Source organism: Elephas maximus, chromosome 5 (genome assembly GCF_024166365.1).
Source record: "Elephas maximus indicus isolate mEleMax1 chromosome 5, mEleMax1 primary haplotype, whole genome shotgun sequence".
NCBI lineage: Eukaryota > Metazoa > Chordata > Mammalia > Proboscidea > Elephantidae > Elephas > Elephas maximus.
This window is the reverse complement of record NC_064823.1, coordinates 94486932-94506117: the sequence shown is the minus strand read 5'-3', so window position 1 is coordinate 94506117 and position 19186 is coordinate 94486932. Positions and strand designations below refer to the sequence as shown.

The window sequence follows — 19186 nt, the reverse complement described above, 5'->3', positions numbered from 1 at the left end:
AGATGCTTCAACAAATGGATGCAACACTGGAAATGCTCTATTATTTATGTCAAGAAATTTAGAAGACAGCTACCTGGTCAAATGACTATAAGAGATTCATATTTATGCCCATTCCAAAGAAAGCTGATCCAATGGAATGTGGAAACTATTTAACAACATTATTAATACCACATTCAAGAAAAAGATTGCTGAAGATAATTCAAAAATGGCTGCACCTGTACATCAACAGGAAATTGGCAGATATTCAAGCTGGATTCTGAAGAACATGGGATGAGGGATAGCATACTGATATCAGATAGATCTTGGCTGAAAGCAGAGAATACCAGAAAGATGTTTACCTGTGTTTTATTGACTATGCAAAGACATTTGTGTGTATCATAACAAATTATGGATAACATTGGGAAGAATGGGAATCCCAGAACACTTGCTGTATTTTTCTGCAAATAACACATGCCTTCTACTTTGGTAGCCAACCACATAAAAATAAGGCAATTGTGCTCAAACACAATCTGTATTAAGACCAAGAAGCAGTTGTTCAAAAGAACAAGGGGAAACTGTATGGTTTAGAACTGAACCCTTATTTATTCAATCTGTATGCTGAGCAAATATTCCCATAATCAGGATTATACGAAGAAGGATGGGCATCAGGATAGGAAAAAGACTAACTAATAACCTGCAATATGCCGGTGACTCAACCTGCTTGCTGAAAGTGAAGAGTACTTGAAGCACTTACTGATGAATATCAAGGACTACAGCCTTCAGTATGGATTATATCTCAACATAAAAGAAAAATCCTCAAAACTAGACCAATAAGCAACATCATGATAGACAGAGAAAAGATTGAAGTTGTGAAGGATTTCATTTTACTTGGATCAACAATCAACACCAGTGGAAATTGCAGTAAAGAAATCAAATGACGTCTTGCATTGGGCAAATCTGTTGCAAAAGACCTCTTTCAAGTGTTACAAAACCAAAGGTGTCACTTTGAGGATTAAGATGTGCCTGACCCAAGCCATGGTATTTTCAATTGCCTCATACACACGCCAAAGCTGGATAATTAAAAAGGAGACTTCATCTTGTACACATTATCACGAGTAGCCAATCCCTGGAGAAGGACATCAAGCTTGGTAAGTGGAGGGTCAGTGAAAAAGAGGAAGACGCTCAATGATATGGACTGACACAGTGGTTGTAACAATGGGCTGAACCATAACAATGAATGTGAGGATAGCACAGAACCAGTAAATTATTTTTCTATTGTAACTAGGGTCATTATGAGTTGGAACCGATATGATGACACCTAGCAACAACAACAGAATCTGAAGTTGATATTTTCTCAATAAAGCTTGGAAAAACATAAATTATCTTACACTTTTAGAGACTGAGATATTCTTGATGACATTATGTATTGTCTATAATTATAAATTTATAGACTTTGTATAATATGTACCATTATGATTAAAGATGCAGGACTATCGATATCATCACATTTCCAGAATATTAAGGGTATTTTTTATAATGTATTGTCATTCTAATCAGGTAGGTCCTGTAATCATCTATAAATTCACATAGTGTAGTGTGTTTTTCTTAAAAAAAAATCTGTTAATAAACATGTGGAATATCTTGACATCTATAGCATGTTCCCCCATTTATACTTCCTCCAAATATTTAAGTAGAAGTTACAATCACTTTTGGTGCTCATAGATATGGGCCTTGTTGTTGTTGTTAGGTGCCCCTGAGTCATTTATAACTCGTTAGGGGCCTATGTACAACAGAATGAAACACTTCTTTGTCCTGTGCCATCCTCACAATTGTTGCTATGTTTGAATCCATTGTTGCAGTCACTGTGTCAATTCATCTTGTTGAGGGTCTTCCTCTTTTTTGCTGACCCTCTATTTTACCAAGAATCATGTCCTTCTCCAGGGATTGGTCCCTTCTGATAACATGTCCCTGATATGTGAGACGAACTCTCACCATCCTTGCTTCCAAGGAGCATTCTGGTGTACTTCTTCAACGACAGATTTGTCTCTTCTTCTGGCAATCCGTGGTATATTCAATACTCTTTGCCAACACCACAGTTTGAAGGCACCGATTCTTCCTCAGTCTTCCTAATTCATTGTCCATCTTTTGCATGCATATGAGGCAATAGAAAATATCATGGCTTGGGCCAGGCCCACCTTAGTCCTCAAAGTGATGTCTTTGCTTTTTTAACACTTAAAAGAGGTCTTTTGCAGCAGATTTGTCCAATGCAAGACGTCATTTCATTTCTTGACTGCTGCTTCCAAGGGCATTGATTGTTGATACAAGTAAAATGAAATCCTTGATGACTTCAATGTTTTCTCTATTTATCATGATATTGCTTATTGGTCCAGTTATAATGACTTTTGCTTTCTGTATGTTGAGGTGTAATCCATACTGAAGGCTATGATCACTGATCTTCATCAGTAAGTGTTTCACTCTTCACTTTAAGCAAGCAAGGTTGTGTCATCTGCATATCTCCCAGGTTGATAAGGAGTCTTCCTCCAATGCTGATGTAATGTTCTTCTTCATATAATGCAGCTTCTCAGATTATTTGCTCAGCATACAGATTGAATAAGTATGATGAAACGATACAACCCTAACACACACCTTTTTCAATTTTAAATGACACAGTATTCCCCCTTCTTTTCCACCAATTGCCTCTTGATCTATGTACAGATTCCTCATGAGAACAATTAAGTGTTCTGGAGTTCCTATCCTTTGCAATGTTATCCATAATTTGTTATGATCCACCCAGTTGAATGCCTTTGCACAGTCAATAAAACACAAGTAAACATCTAACTGGTATTCTCTGCTTTAAGCCAAGATCTGTCTGACATCAGCAATGATATCCCTCATTCCACGTCCCCTTATGAATCCAGCTTGAATTTCTAGTAGCTCCCTGTTGATATGCTGCTGCAATCATTTTGAATTATCTTTAGGAAAATTTTACTTGCATGTGATATTCTTTTTTAACTGTGCTTTAAGTGAAAGTTTACAATTCAAGTCAGTTTCTCATACAGAAACTTATACACACATGGTTATGTGACCCTAGTTGCTCTCCCAGAATGTGACAACACACTTTCTCTGCACCCTGTATTTCCCGTGACCAGCTCCTGTCCCCCTCTTTCTTCTCATCTCGCCTCGAGACAGGAGCTGCCCAAGCTCATGTGTCTACTTGAGCTAAGAAGCACACTCCTCGCCAGTATCATTTAATGTCTTATAGTCCAGTCTAATCTTTGTCTGAAGAGTTGGCTTCCAGAATGGTTTCAGTTTTTGGCTGACAGTCTGAGGACCATGATCTCTGGGGTCCTTCCAGTCCCAGTCAGGCTATTAAGTCTTTTTTTTTTTTTTTACTAAAACTTGAGGTCAGCATCCCACTTTTCTCCTGCTCCATCAGGGATTCTCTGTTGTGCTCCCTGTCAGGGCAGTCATTGGTGGTAGCTGGGCACCATCTAGTTGTACTGGACTCAGGCTGATGGGGTCTTTGGATTATGTGGCCCTTTCTGTCTCTTGGGCTCATATTTTCCTTGTGTCTTTAGTGTTCTTCATTCTCCTTTGCTCCAGGTGGGCTAAGACCAATTGAAACATCTTAGATGGCCACTTGCTAGATTTTAAGGCCCCAGACACCACTCACCAAAGTGGGATGAAGAATGTTTTCTTAAAACACCTTGTTATGCCAATTGACTAGATGTCCCCCAAAACCATGGTCCTCAGACCCCCGCCCCTGCTACTCTGTCCCTCGAAGTGTTTGGTTCAATTCAGGAAACTTTTTTGCTTTTGGTTTAGTCCAGTAGTACTGACTTCCCCAGTGTTGTGTGTTGTCCTTCCCTTCACCTAAAATAATACTTGCCTATTTTTTTTTATTATCTAATTAGTGAATACATCTCTCACTCCCTCCCTCCGCACCCTCGTAACCATCAAATAATATTTTCTTCTGTGTTTAAAACTTTTCTTGAGTTCTTATAATAGTGGTTTCATATAATATTTGTCCTTTTGCAACTCACTAATTTCACTCAGCATAATGCCTTCCAGATTCCTCTATGTTGAGATGTTTCATAGATTCATCATTGTTCCTTATTATTGTGTAGTATCCCATTGTGTGAATATATCATAATGTATTTATCCATTCATCTGTTGATGGGCACCTTATTTGTTTCCATCTTTTTGCTATTGTAAACAGTGCTGGAATGAACATGGGTGTACATATGTCTATTCGTGTGAGGGCTCTTATTTCTCTAGGATATTAGCATGTGATATTAATTATATTATTTGATAACTTTTGCATTCTGTTGGGTCACCTTTGTTTGGAATGGTCACAAATACGGGTAGCTGTCTTCCAAATTTCTTGGCATAGACTAGTGAGCGCTTCCTTTATTGAATCTATTTGTCAAAACATCTCAGGTAGTATTCTGTCAATTCCTGGAGTCTTGTTTCTCACCAATGCATTCATTGCAGCTTGGACTTCTTCCTTCTATACCATTGGTTCTTGATCATATGCTACCTCCTGAAATGGTTGATTGTCGACCAATTATTTTTGTATAGTGACTCTGTGTACTCCTTCCATTTTCTTTTAATGCTTTCTGCATTGCTCAATATTTTGCCCATAAAGTCCTTCAATATTGTCACTGAAGACTTGAGTTTTTTTCTTCACTTCAAATAGCAAGGATGGTGACAGTATATCTCACATATTTTAGACATGTTATCAGGAAAGATCAGTCCCTGGAGAAGGACATCATGCTTGGTAAAGTACAAAACCAAAAACCAAACCAAACCCAGTGCCATCGAGTCGATTCCAACTCATAGTGACCCTATAGGACAGAGTAGAACTGCCCCATAGAGCTTCTAAGGAGTGCCTGGTGGATTCGAACTGCTGACCCTTTGGTTAGCAACCATAGCACTTAACCACTACGCCACCAGGGTTTCCACTGGTAAAGTACAGGGTCAGCAAAAAAGAGGAAGACCCTCAATGAGATGGATTGACACAGTGGCTGCAACAAAGGGCTCAAGCTGAGCATGATCTTCCCTTTTGGTTTCCTAGCTCCAGGTCTTTGCACATGTAATTATAATAATTTACTTTTCTTCTTGAGCTGCCCTTTGAGATCTTCTGTCCGGCTCTTTTACTTCATCATTTTTTCTATTCATTAGCTACTCTATGTTGAAGAGCAAGTTTCAGAGTATGTTCTGACATCCATTTTGGTCTTTTCTATCTTTGCTGCCTTTTTAATGATGTCTTGTTTTCTTCATGTATATCACTGATGTCATCCCACAACACATCTAGCCTTTGATCATTAATGCTCAATACATTAAATCTATTCTTGAGATGGTGTCTAAATTTAGGTGGGGTGTACTCAAGTTTGTACTTTGTCTCTCATGGGCTTGTTTTAATTTTCTTCAGCTTCAACTTGAACTTGCATATGAACATTTATAGTCTTTTCCACAATTGGCCCTTGGGTTTGTTCTGATTGATATTGAGGTTTTCCATTATTTCTTTTCACAGATGTAGTTGATTTGATTCCTGTGTATTCCATCCTGAATGGTCCATGTGAATAGTAGCCATTTATGTTGTTGGAAAAAAGTGTTTACAACAAATAAGTTGTTGGTCTTGCAAAATTCTATCATGCCATCTCTGGTGACATTTTTATCACCAAGGCCATGTTTTCCAATTACCAATCCCTCTTCTTTGTTTCCAACTTTTACATTCCAATGGCCAGTAATTATCTGTGCATGCTGACTGCATGTTTGAACAATTTCAGACTGCAGAAGTTTGTAAAGAATTTCAGTATCTTTATCTTTGGTGTTATTGGTTGGTACATAAATTTTAATAATACTCTTAGTAACTGATTTTCCTTGTGCGCTTATGGATATTATCCTATCACTGACAGCATTGTCCTTCAGGATAGATCTTGAAATATTCTATTTGAGGATGAACGCAACACCATTTCTCTTCAACTTGTCATTCTTAACATAGTAAACCATATGAGTGTCCCATTCAAAATGGCCAATACCAGTCCATTTCAGCTCACTATTGCCTACGACAAAGATTTTTATGCCTTTGATTTCATGTTTGATAACTTCTATTTTTCTACTTTTGTACTTCATTCATTCCATGTTCCAATTACTAATGGACGCTTGCAGTTGTTTCTTCTCATTTTGAGTCCTGTGACATCAGTAAATGAAGAGCTCAAAAGCTTTACTTGCCATTAAGGACCAGTCCACTTTGAAGAGGCAGCTCTTCCCCAATTGTCTTCTGAGTGCCTTCCAATGTGAAGGGCTCATCTTCTGGCACTATACCAGACAATGTTCTGCTGCTATTCATGGTTTTCACTGGCTAGTTTTTTAGAATAGATCACCAGGTCCTTCTTCCTAGTCTGGAAGTTCAGCTGAACCCTGTCCACCATGGGTGACCCTGTTAGATTTTGAGCATCACAGAAGCATGCAACCCACCACAGTATGAGAAACTGCTTTAGTGTCTATTAAATGACTACTTTTCAGAATAAAATTGAAAAAAAAAATTACTATTTCAGATATGTCTTGATATTTACCCTTGTATTTTGAATTCTTAAATTTTTTTTTTATATTTGAATCAACTTACCAAATATTATCAATCTGTTGGATCTTGCATGCACACTATGTTTGATACCATAAAGTGGAGTTGACTAATATTTTTCCTGTCGTATATGACCATTACTTTGTAAAGTATTATAATGACACTTGCAAAAACCTGGAGATAGAAAATGAAAAGGGAAGAACAAGCTCAGCATTTCTCAAGCTGAAAGAACTTAAGAAAAAATTCAAGCCTCCAGTTGTAATATTGGAGAATTCTATGGTGAAAATATTAAATGACACAGGCAACATCAAAAACAGATGGAAGGAATACACAGTCATTATACCAAAAATAATTGGCCGACATTCAAACATTTCAGGAGGTAGCACATGACTAGGAACTCATGGTATTGAAGGAAGAGGTACAAGCTGACCTGAAGGCACTGGTGAAAAACAAGGCTCCAGGAATTGACGGAACACCAACTGACATGTTTCAACAAATGGATGCAGCTCTGGAAGTGCTCATTTATCTATCTCAAGAAATTTTGGAAGATAACTACCTGGCCAACCAACTGGAAGAGATCCATATTTATGCCTATTTCCAAGTAAGGTGATCCAACAAAATGTGAAATTTATCAAACAGTATCATTAATATCATGCACAAGTAAAATTTCACTGAAAATCATTTGAAAGTGGGTGGAGCAGTATATAGACAAAGAACTGCCAGAAATTCAAGCCAGATTCAGAAAAGGACATGGAACCAGCAATACCATTGTTGATATCAGATGGATCCTGGCTGAAAGTGGAGAATAGCAGAGATGTTTACCTGTGTTTTATTGATTATGCAAAGAGATTCTACTGTGTGGATCATAACAAATTATGGATAACATTGCAAAGGATAGGAATTCCAGAACACTTAATTGTGCTCATGAGGAACCTCTATATAGACCAAGAGGCAGTTGTTCAAACATAACAAGGGGATAGTGCATAGTCTAAAATCAGGAAAGGTGTGTGTCGGGGTTGTATCCTTTTATCATGAATATTCAATCTGGATGATGGACAAATAATCTGAGAAGTTGGACTATACCCAGAAGAACGGGGCATCAGGTTTGGAGGAAGACTTACTAACAACCTGTCTTATACAGATGGCACAACCTTACTTGCTGAAAGTGAAGAAGACTTGAAGCACTTACTGAAGATAAAAGACCATAGCCTTCAGTATGGATTACATCTCAACATAAAGAAAACAAGAATCCTGACAACTGGACCAATAAGTAACACTATAATAGATGGAGAACAGTTTGAGGTCATCAAGGATTTCATTTTACTTGAATCCACGATCAACTCCCATGGAAGCAGCAGTCAAGAAATCAAAAGACATTGCATTGGGCAAATCTGCAGCAAAGGACTTCTTTAAAGTGTTAAAAAGCAAAAATGTCATCTTGAAGACTAAGGTGTGCCTGACCCAAGCCATGGCATTTTCAATCACATCATATGCATGTGAAAGCTGGATGATGAATAAAGAAGACCAAAGAAGAATTGATGCCTTTGAATTGTGGTGTTAGCAAAGAATATTGAACACACCATGGACTGCAAAAAAACGAACAAATCTGTCTTGGAGGAAGTAAAGCCAGAATGCTCCTTAGAAGCAAGGATGGTAGGACTATGTCTCACATACTTTGGACATGTTGTTAGGAGGGATCAGTCCCTGGAGAAGGATATCATGCTTGGTAAAGGAGAGGGTCAGTGAAAAAAAGGAAGACCCTCAACAAAACGGATTGACACAGTGGTTGCAACAATGGGTTCAAACATAATGACTGTGAGAATACAGCAGGACCAGGCAGTGTTTCATTCTGTTGTACATAGGGTTGCTACGACTCGGAACTGACGTGATGGCACCTAACAACAACAACAACAATATGACCTTTACTTTAGCAGTTTTTAGCATTTGTAAAAGACATAAGACAAACCATGATAGGCTAATGAGTGGCTTTTCCCTAAAATAGAAATGTCAGTCATAGTGAGTAGTGTATATAGTGAGTAGTATATAACTAGAGGTGTAGCCCTATCTACATTGTAGCAGATATCTTATGAGACTTTAAAAAAATAGATAATTTCCAAGTATTTTGATTTCTAGTATTTTTCAGGCAAAATAATGTGCTGCAATTTGTCATGTGCAGTTATTTTTATACACTTCTCAGCAAATGTAACCAAATCATAGAAAATATTTTGAATAAGAGAAAGCAAAATAATGTTTAGAACTGTATGTAAGGCCCAATAGAAATCTGAAAGTGGGATGGGGAGAAGAGGCCAATTATTTTAAAACATAAGTTAAATCATCTTCTGCCTATCCAATGTCTCTCTGTCTTACTCAAGAGTAAAAACCCAAATCTGAAATTGCTTAGTAGGATCAACACTGTCTGGCACCCTGAATCTTCTCCAACCTCATCTTCTGTTATTCTTCTTCACCAGCTCTGCCCCAGGCTTTCTGTTCTTACGGTGTTCCAGACACACTCTTGCCTAAAGAACGTTGTACTTGGTATTCCCTCCTTCATGTATGCTCTCCCCACAGATTTCTCCCTGGCTCTCTTGCTAACCTCTTTTGGGTATCTCAGTGAAGTTTTACCTGACTACTCTATTTACATTAATATCCAACTCTCATCCTCGTCTCCTCTTACCTCACAATTCCCTGTAACCCTCAGTCTTTTATTTTCCTCCTTAGCTCTTACATCTTACATCTGACATGCTGTATATCTTAATTATACATTTGTTTGTTTCTTTTTTATTCTCCCAACTAAAATGTAAGTTTTATGAGGACAGGAATATTGTTTATTATGTTCACTGTTGAATCCCTAGCATTTAGAATATTGCCTGGGACAGCAACCAAACATTCAATAAATGTGTATGGAACAAATACTTAGAAGTAAAAATTCAAGTTAATAGACACAAAACTTTACTTTTTAAAATTTTTTGTCATGACAATAAATTCAAGTATGAAACTGAAGGGTGAAGTGTTTTCTTTAATGAAATTCAAATACATAGAATTAGATATAATTCATAAGAGAGCAATATAACTTTACTGTCTAGTGCTATATATACTTATTGTGGAATTATGTCTTGCTGCTGTAAGGTATATTTTCATTATTTAATTTCAGAGCTTGGTAATATTCAGGTTCAGATGATGCACATTTTCAGCCTTGGTTTGTTTCCTTCAACATGTCCAGTTCCACAAAGTTTTCTGGAATATTATATTATAGAACACAAAGTGTGCATATAAAGCCAAAATTGTCTAAAAAAGTAGCTTTGAAATTAGTTTACTTCCATAGACACTGTAATTGACAGCTCTTAACAGTCACATTTTAACATATGTTCAAAATATCTTTTGATTTTTCAGTGAGGGGTGAGTCATGCCATATTCTGCTTTGTGCACAAGGCATCTAAAAGATGTGGTAACATAAAAGAAAAAGCTATGGGCCCCCTAGTTCATCACATTGTTTGTGGCAAAATAGCAAGTTTATTCAAGTAGAAGCAGTAACAGAGGATTAAGGACAATGGTCAACTACTTTCATCCTTCCTAGGAAGTCAGGAGATAACTGCCATTATTTTTTCATTAGTATGCTTATTGGTTTATGTACTTTGTCAGCATTTTTTTATAAATTATACATTTATGCAATTACAAATTATCTTGAACTATTAACTACACTCACTTTTTCCATTACCACGATATATCTACTGAATTAAATATAAGTAAAGACCTCTATAAAAATAAATATTCAACACTTCATTTGCTTTACTACATTGCAAACATCCTCTTTTAGATGGATGCAGTTTGTTTAGATAAGTATCAGTTTAATCTAAGAAGTTGATGGTTTTGCCATCTTTCAATGCAGAGATTACATTTAACATGTAAGCTCCATGAAGGCAGAGGTTGATTTGGTTCAGTACACTGCTATATTTCCAGAACCACAAAAATCACATGGCGTATAGAGAAGACATATCTGTTGAATGAATAAATGAGAAATACATATGTTATCATGTATCATTCAAAACTGAGTTTGTGATACTGTAGACACACATACAAGAATGTTGGGGATTGGTGCTCTGTTTTAAAATTTAATCAGCTATTTAAACAAAAACTGAACCATTTCAAAGTGAAGCTACCATACAAATGTCAATACAGACATAATCAGTCTGAAGAGGAAATATTTGATTATTTACTTACACACATCAAAATGAAACATTAATTATTTAGATTTCAGAGTCTGTTTATTTTGTTTAACAAGCATCATTTTATTCCAAACTCAGTATCCTCAAAGGCTATAAATTATTATTTAAAATAATGGAGCAGAATAGCAGGGGTGGAGGAACCACTTCTGAGCTCAGAAGAGTTCAGGAATAATTTCCTCATGGGTGAGACCATCTCTGCATCATTTGTGTAAAGCTGATGAAAGTGGGGACGCTGACTCCTCCCAGGAACATAATAATGATGAGCAAATTATTTGACAAGTATTACACACATTAACATAACTATAACCAGATTTGTCAGCATCAAGGGGCGTGTTCAATTTCTTATTTGCCTTCCTTGCTGATATCCTTTTTCAGTCTTTTTCCACTCACATTTTTATTAAGTTAGTTTGGCACAAAAATTAGAATGATTATTTAGAACACTTGTACCTCATAAAATTTTGTTGGGCCATATCAAATCATAAAACTATGACTTTCCCTATGTAAGTAAAGAAAAAAAAAGATAAATAAGTCATGGATAGAAACAAATAATTTTAGCAAATTCTGAGCCCTAGGTTTTGGATATATGGAAATATTCCAAATTACAATTTTTGCATTCAAACTGAACTTTGAGCACTGGTTTAATAAGCAAGATACTGAATATTTAGTCTAGTAACAGTTCCTGTTATGGACTAACTTTTTGTTTAAAATGGTTTAATTAAATTTTTAACTTGGAATAATTTTACATTTACAGAATAATTATGAAGATAGTGTAGTGAGGTCCCATATACTTCACACCTCGTGGCATATCACTTATTATTAACATCTCATATTAGTATGGTGCATCTGTCACAATTAATGAACCAATATCCATACATTATTACTAGCTAAAGTCCATACTTTAGTCAGATTTCCTAAGTTATTAATCTAATGTCCTTTTCCTGTTGTAAGCTTCCATCCAGGATATATTATATTTAGTCAGCATGTTTCCTTAGGCTCCTCTTGGCTGTGATAATTTCTCAGGCTTTCTGTGTTTTTTATGACCTTGACAGTTTTGAGAAGTACAGGTGAGATAATTTGTAGACTTTCTCTTAATAGGGATTGTTTGATGTTCTCATAATTGGACTAGGGTCATGAGTTTTTGGAAAGATGATCAAAGAAATAAAATGTCATTCCATCACATCATATCAATGGTAATATTCTATCATCATACATTATCACTGTTGAAATTTATCTTGATCACCTGGCTTAGGTAGTGTTTGTCAAGTTTCTCCACTGTAAATTCTGCCCCCACCTTCCATATTATACTCCTTGGAAGGAAGCCATTTTGTATTGCCCACACTAAAAAAGTAGGAAATTATGTCCCACCTCTTTGAGCAAGAACGAAATCTACATAAATTATTTGGAATTCTGCAAGAGAGATTTGGTCTACTTGCTTACATGTATTTATTTAATCCTTTATTCATAATAGTATAGACTTGTGGAAAAAAATAATGGACTTGTGGATCTTCTAAAAATACTTCACCTTATAATCCAGTACTACTTTATTTTGTTGCTTAAATTATTCCAGCAGGCCATGGGAGCCCTCACAATTAGCTACTGTGTCTCCTTGACATACACTCATTATTATGTGTGTGTGTGTGTGTGTGTGTGTGTCGGTGGGGGCCACTTCCTTACTTTATGCACTATATGATCAGATACTATAGGCTTGTTTTGCATATTTCTTGCCCCAGTGCTAGAATAATTTTTCCAAGAAACCCTGGTTTCTTTAATCGGAGAATGGTATTAGAAACTGAGATCTGGGTGCTAGGTGTGGTCGTTGCTACTACAGTGTTGTTGCTTCTAGGCCCTCTCAGCTGATGGAGCAAGGGAATAAATGTCAGTATACTAATATATATATATAAAACCCATCAAGTTGATTCTGACTTATAGTGACACTATAGGACGGAGTACAACAGCCCCATAGGGTTTCCAAGGCTCTTAACCACTGTGCCACCAGGGTGCCATATATGTGTATATATATATATACACACACACATATATATAAGCATCTATATCTTAGATGTGTATGTAAGCGTCTGTATCTTAGTTTATAGCTAAATATGAGTTCTTACTAATGTCTCCAATTCCAACCAATAAGTGCGTATATCATTCTAGCTTTCTCGTTTTACTTACCATTAACCTCAAATTCTAACAGTGAAAAAGTTGGCTGCTACCATCCGCTATACTTTACTTGATTGATCAATTCCGGTATACATGCATAGTTCTTTCATAATTGTTAACCTATGTCCATTTGACTTTTAAATGATGATGTAAGGTAGAAATGTCTAACATCTCAATGGTACAAGCAATGATATACAAAACCCTGCCATCAGCTACATAAAGCAACATGTCCTCCTAACCATTAAAATCTAGAAAATTAGTAAAATGCACAGTAGCAGAAGATAGGAAGGGATGCCATAACACAGATGGCTTTAAAATAAGACAGAATTGGCTTCAAATCCTTAGGCAGCTAGTGACTTTTTAGCTGTGTGACCCTAAGTTACTTAAGCTCTCTGAATGTGCATTTTTATCTTTAAAGTGGGAACAATAGTGCTAAACTCGTCATCTTTTTGTAAGGTTGAAATTTGATTCTGTATGTACAGTGCCAGGCAAGGGGTGAATGCAAAGTAAATAATATTTGTAATAAGATAATTGCACAATTTTAGAAATTGTTTAAAAAATCAAGGATATTTTTATATTACCAGCTAACTCTATTAAAATAATATTATAATGCTTCTGTATAACTCTTTAATCATTTTATCCTTCATTAGTCAAACTATTTATAGCCTCTTCTCTAAATTCTGCTCTATTCTAAATGCTGGGTAATAACAAAATGCAAAGTACCTAACCAGATGAGATGTTTTGTATTCCGTGTTTACTGAATTTCAGAACTCTGCTTAGAAATAGTTGGTGAATTTCCTTGATCATCACAGAATTTTTAATGAGCTATATGTGTTGAACTTTTAAGTAAGAGTTCACTTAATGTAGGATCATGTCTATCTCATTCTTTAAAATGAAGTGAATATGAAGAAAACATAAACTTTAATTGTATCAAATGAAATAAGAAATGATTATTCATCAGTCTCCTTACCTAATGTTGTTTTGAAGACTGAAATAAATTACAGAAAGAATCAAGTATTGGTTATTTGTATTTAAAAATTGAGTAAATATATCTCAATGCATTTGACATATTGATCTATATTTTGTGTCTTAACACTTTGAGGAAAGTATATAACAAATTTTAAAAATCTTTCAGTCTGTGGCAACCCATGAATGGATTAAAATTTCCTCATATGGCACTTCCTTTTCTTCACTACAGAAGTGTCTCCACATGAGTCATGCATTAATTCATTTACACAAAAGATTTTTTAAATGCATTATTTATATTTGATTTCTGTATGTCAAAATTTGCCTAAGGAGTCTATCAGTATCTGCCAGCTGAAAGCCACTGTTTTTCTTTGCCGTGCACAATTTACCACACTTAGGTGCTTTACTAATCTGTATTTTTAGGAAATACTGGGATAGTATTTCCCAAAATAACATGCTATTAGTCTTCTCTCCAGTAAATTCTGACTCAGTAGGTCACTTGAGGCCAATTATTCTGTGTTTTTAGTAAGCGTTCCAGTTGAGTCATTTTATCAGGGAAATTTAAGAAATATTGTAGGAAAATCACACTGGAATTAGCTATTCTTTCAACAAAATTACATAAGTTCATAAACTTGAGACAGGTAGGTGGAGTAGCTGGATTAGTACTGACCTTTTATGAATCGCTGCTATCTTGAACGTTTTACTCAGTGTCATTGCCTATTATCTGGTCTCTTTTACCATGTTTGCGCTTTTCCATTTAGAGATCATTTCCTGTTATAATATTTGATATTTTCCTGAAATTTCAAGAGCTTTTTGATAAACCAGTTTGTTGGTACATTAATATATAATTTGGTTTACTCCAACCAGATTATCATCTCCATAAAATTAGAAAACTTGTATTCTGTTCCCTATCATCCAGTGAATCCTGGGTGATGCCAAATGCTTAATAAATTTTGTCAAATAAAGGGGTGAATCAACATCTGATCTACTTTCTGCTAACTTTCTGCTACTACTGGTTAATTTGAATTTTCTGGAGTCCTACATTATATCATACAGTTTTCAGTCTTTTTTGGGTGAATAGCTAAGAATTATGAGGAAACTTTTGAGTGATGGGTATGCTTATCACTATCATGTGAGTGGTGAAGTTTCATAAGCATAGACATATTAAAATGTATTAAATTTTACACTTTATGGGAAGTTTATTGAATAAAAAATTATACACCAAAAATGCTGCTACATGTGTATGTGTGTTTACATAACAACTTCTTATAATTCTATTACTCCTGGCCTTCTCCAAGACACTACGGTTATTCTCCTGATTGGAATCCTTCTTTCAAATCTCCTATACATTCAGTCATTTCTTATAAAGGAACAGTTAATGCATTAACACTATAATTTGGTTATCTTACTGCCCCAAATCCTCCATGGTTTATCCTCTACCTAATTTTTTAACTTCACCTCCTCTAGTCTCGTTTGGTCTCCACCAGCTATGATTACCTTCTGTTCTTTGAACACTCCAAGCTTGTCCTGTCTCAGTACTTTCACATTTGCAGTTCTCTCTGTTTAGAACATTCTTCCTCTTGATATTCATGTAAATTCTTCCTCACTTTAAAAAGGTCTTTGAAAAACATGTCAAATTTTCAGAAAGACCTTCCCTCACCCATCTACTATTCTGTAATTCTTTATAATAGCATAACCTGAAATTACATGTTTATTTCTTTACTTATCTTGTATCCATTTTTACTACAGGACTATAGCCTCAGTGGAAACCTTGGTGGTGTAGTGGTTAAGTGCTATGGCTACTAACCAAGAAGTCAGCAGTTCAAATCCACCCGGTACTCCTCGGAAACTCTATGGGGCAGTTCTACTCTGTTCTATAGGGTTGCTATGAGTTGGAATCCACTGGGGCAGTTTTTTTTTTTTTGTAAGCCTCTATGGTGACTAGAACTTTCACTCTTATTCGCAGTTAAATCTCAAGTTCCTTGAAAATTTCAGAACACAGAATGACAATTTTTTTTGTATGCATGTGTTAAATTATTTTTCTAGACATTAAAGCAAATAAAGGATATACAAGACATGATTTTATATTACAGTTGTCTACTATCTAAGGAGAACCAAAATATATATGTAAGTAATAGATTCAAGATGAAGATAGAAATTTGTTCTGATTCATATATCAATTTAGTAACTTATCCACATTCAACACCTTGCTCTAAATCTCTCATTGTAGTTTCTAGGTGCTCAGCCTGCCGCCATTCATATGCCTTCAAAACAATAAACTTTGCCTTTTGGTCTTGGCACTGCACAGTATAGGTATTACTTGCTCAATTCTGTGCTTGCATATGATGGGATATTAAAAATAAAAAAAAAACTTAACAATGTTGCTGAACCATATTAGGAAATTGAGAGACATTGTGGGGCAAAAAATAAACACAAAACAGGAAGTCAAGCAACTTTTAGTCAATATAATCTATCATATGAGTAATCTTAGCAGAGTACTATTTTAGTAACTGAGATGTAAGTATAGGAATTCCAGACACATTGCATCATGAAAAAATGCAAAGCTTAAAGGTAACCCATTTACCGTTAGCTTTTTTTTTGCCTAAGATGCTATAACATTGAATTGGCATAGAAAGTAGACACAGAAACATTTCCTAAATGTGTCTACATATCTGCTTATGAAACCAATCAAATTAATATTACAATTTGCCATAACTCAACCAGAAATAAAAAAATAATGTGTCCAATGTTTCTCCCAAACTATGGACAAAATGTGGATATTTAGAAAAGTATAAAAATAATAATAATATTAAAGGTCTTAATTTTGGGAAAATATTTTTGTTTGGAATTTGCTTTTATAGGTCAGCTATAACCTAATATTTCAATGGATTTAATAAAAACCCTATATAGGCAAATATTTCTTTATTGCTTATGTAGGCTAAAATAAATGTCATAAAATTAATGGCTATTTTGGTTTCCTATGGACTTGGAAATTTTGCCTTTAAATTGTACCAAACTTTAAGGGAACAATATAAATGAAAGATTTACATGTATGGGAAGCTATAAAAAAGCCTTAACTTCAAATCAATTTTAATGAAAAAAATTTAAATAAATTAATGAGAAATAGCATGATGGTAAAATAAAAAAGAGTGTCACCAATATTAAGTAGGATGTTGTTAGATACTGTCAAGTCAGTTCTAACTCATAGCAACCCTATGTACAATGGAACAAAACATTGCCCAGTCCTGTGCCATCCTCACAATTGTTGCTATGCTTGAGCCCACTGCTGTAGCCACTGTGTCAATCCATCTCGTTGAAAGTCTTCCTTTTTCTCAGATCCTCCACTTCACCAAGCATGAAGCCCTTCTCCAGGGACTGATCCCTCCTGAAAACATATTCAAAGTATGTGAGACTTCTGGAAGAAGCATTCTGGCTATGCTTCTTCCAAGGCAGATTTGTTCATTCTTTTGGCAGGCCAAGGTATATTCAATATTTGTTGCCAACTCCATAATTCAAAAGTATCAATTCTTCTTTGGTCTTCCTTACTCATTGTCTAGCTTTTGCATGCATCTAAGGCAATTGAAAACACCATGGCTTGAGTCAGGCGCACCTTAGTCTTCAAGATGACATCTTTGCTTTTAACACTTTAAAGAGGTCTTTTGCAGCAGATTTGCCCATTGCAATGTGTCTTTTGATTTCTTGACCCCTCCTTCCATGGTTGTTGATTTTGGATCCAAGTAAAATGAAATCCTTGATAACTTCAGTCTTTTCTCCATTTATGATGATGTTGCTTATTAGTCCAGTTGTGAAGATTTTTGTTTTCTTTATGTTGAGGTGGAATCCATACTGAAGGTCTTTGGTCTTCATCAGTAAGTGCTTCAAGTCCTCTTCACTTCCAGCAAGCAAGGTTGTGTCATCTGCATAATACAGATTGTTAATGAGTATTCATCTAATCCTGGTGCCCTGTTCTTCTTCATATTGTCCAGCTTCTTGGATTATTTGCTCAGACAGCATACAGATGGAGTAAGTGTGGTGAAAGGATACAATCCTGATGCACACCTTTCCTGACTTTAAGTCATGAAGTATCCTCTTGTTCTCTTCAAATGACTGTCTCTACATCTACATAGAGTTTCCTCATGAGGACAATCAAGTGTTCTGGAATTCCCATTCTTCACGATGTTATCCATAACTTGTTATGATTCACACAGTCAAATGTCTTTGCATAGTCAACAATCTCTCTGGTACTCTCTGCATTCAGATAGGATCCATCTGACATCAGCAATGATAACCTTCGTTCCACAGCCTCTTCTGAATCTGGCTTGAATTTCTGGCAGTTCCCTGTCGATGTACTGCTGCAGCCACTTTTGAATGATCTTCAACAAAATTCTACTTATGTGTGATATTAATGATATTGTTTGATAATTTCTGCATTCAGTTCGATCACCTTTCTTTGGAATAGGCATAAACATGGATCTCTTCCAGTCAGTTGGCCGGGAAGCTGTCTTCCAAATATCTTGGCATGTTTTGAGTTAGCACTTCCAGTGCTGCATCCACTTATTTGAAACATCTCAGTTGGTATTGAGCCAATTCCTGGACCCTTGTTTTTCACCGGTGCCTTCAGTGCCGCTTGGACCTGATCAGGAACTGATGGTACTGAAGGAAGAGGTCCAAGCGGCACTGAAGGCATTTGTCAAGAAACAGGGCTCCAGTAATTGACAGAATACCAATTTTGATTAAATAGCCTAGAAAACAGTAAAATGTCTAAGCCACTCACTGTGACAAACTATCAGCATATCCTCCCCTATTCTCATACCATGAGCAAGTACTTGAAATTGTGTGTTTAAAAAAAAAAATTTACCTCAAGGTAGAAAACAAAAAAACAAAACAAGACAGTTTTGGTCTCATATTTTAATTATATGATAGTGTGCTTGGTGACAAATATGAGGCAAGGATAAGGAGTCAATTATCTGGTTTCCCTTAGAACATCCCATATATGTTTTGAGTGAAGAGTGCTCACTCAAATACAACAAACTGACTTAGAATCAACCGTAGGTGTGAAAGTTAAGAATATCTATATTTAAAAAAAAACAATTATTTGTTGAGCTCTATTTATCCTGGAATATCTTTATTTATTTTTTCTGACTTTAATCTGAAGCTATTTAAAAATTTCTGTTTGATCCTGCTTTTGCATTGGCACCATCTGTTAAACAGTAATTTCTACTTTATCATTCAGCAGGGAAATCACAAGCATATTTTGAGCTCTCCCAAAATA

At 35.7% G+C, this 19186-nt stretch overlaps 1 protein-coding gene across 9 annotated transcripts in view; it reads right to left on the bottom strand.

Moving 5' to 3' along the window:
• The window catches only part of EPHA5 (EPH receptor A5), a 407780-nt gene that overhangs the window by 110849 nt on the left and 277745 nt on the right, over window positions 1-19186 (bottom strand). The gene's annotated exons all lie outside the window — the stretch shown is intronic.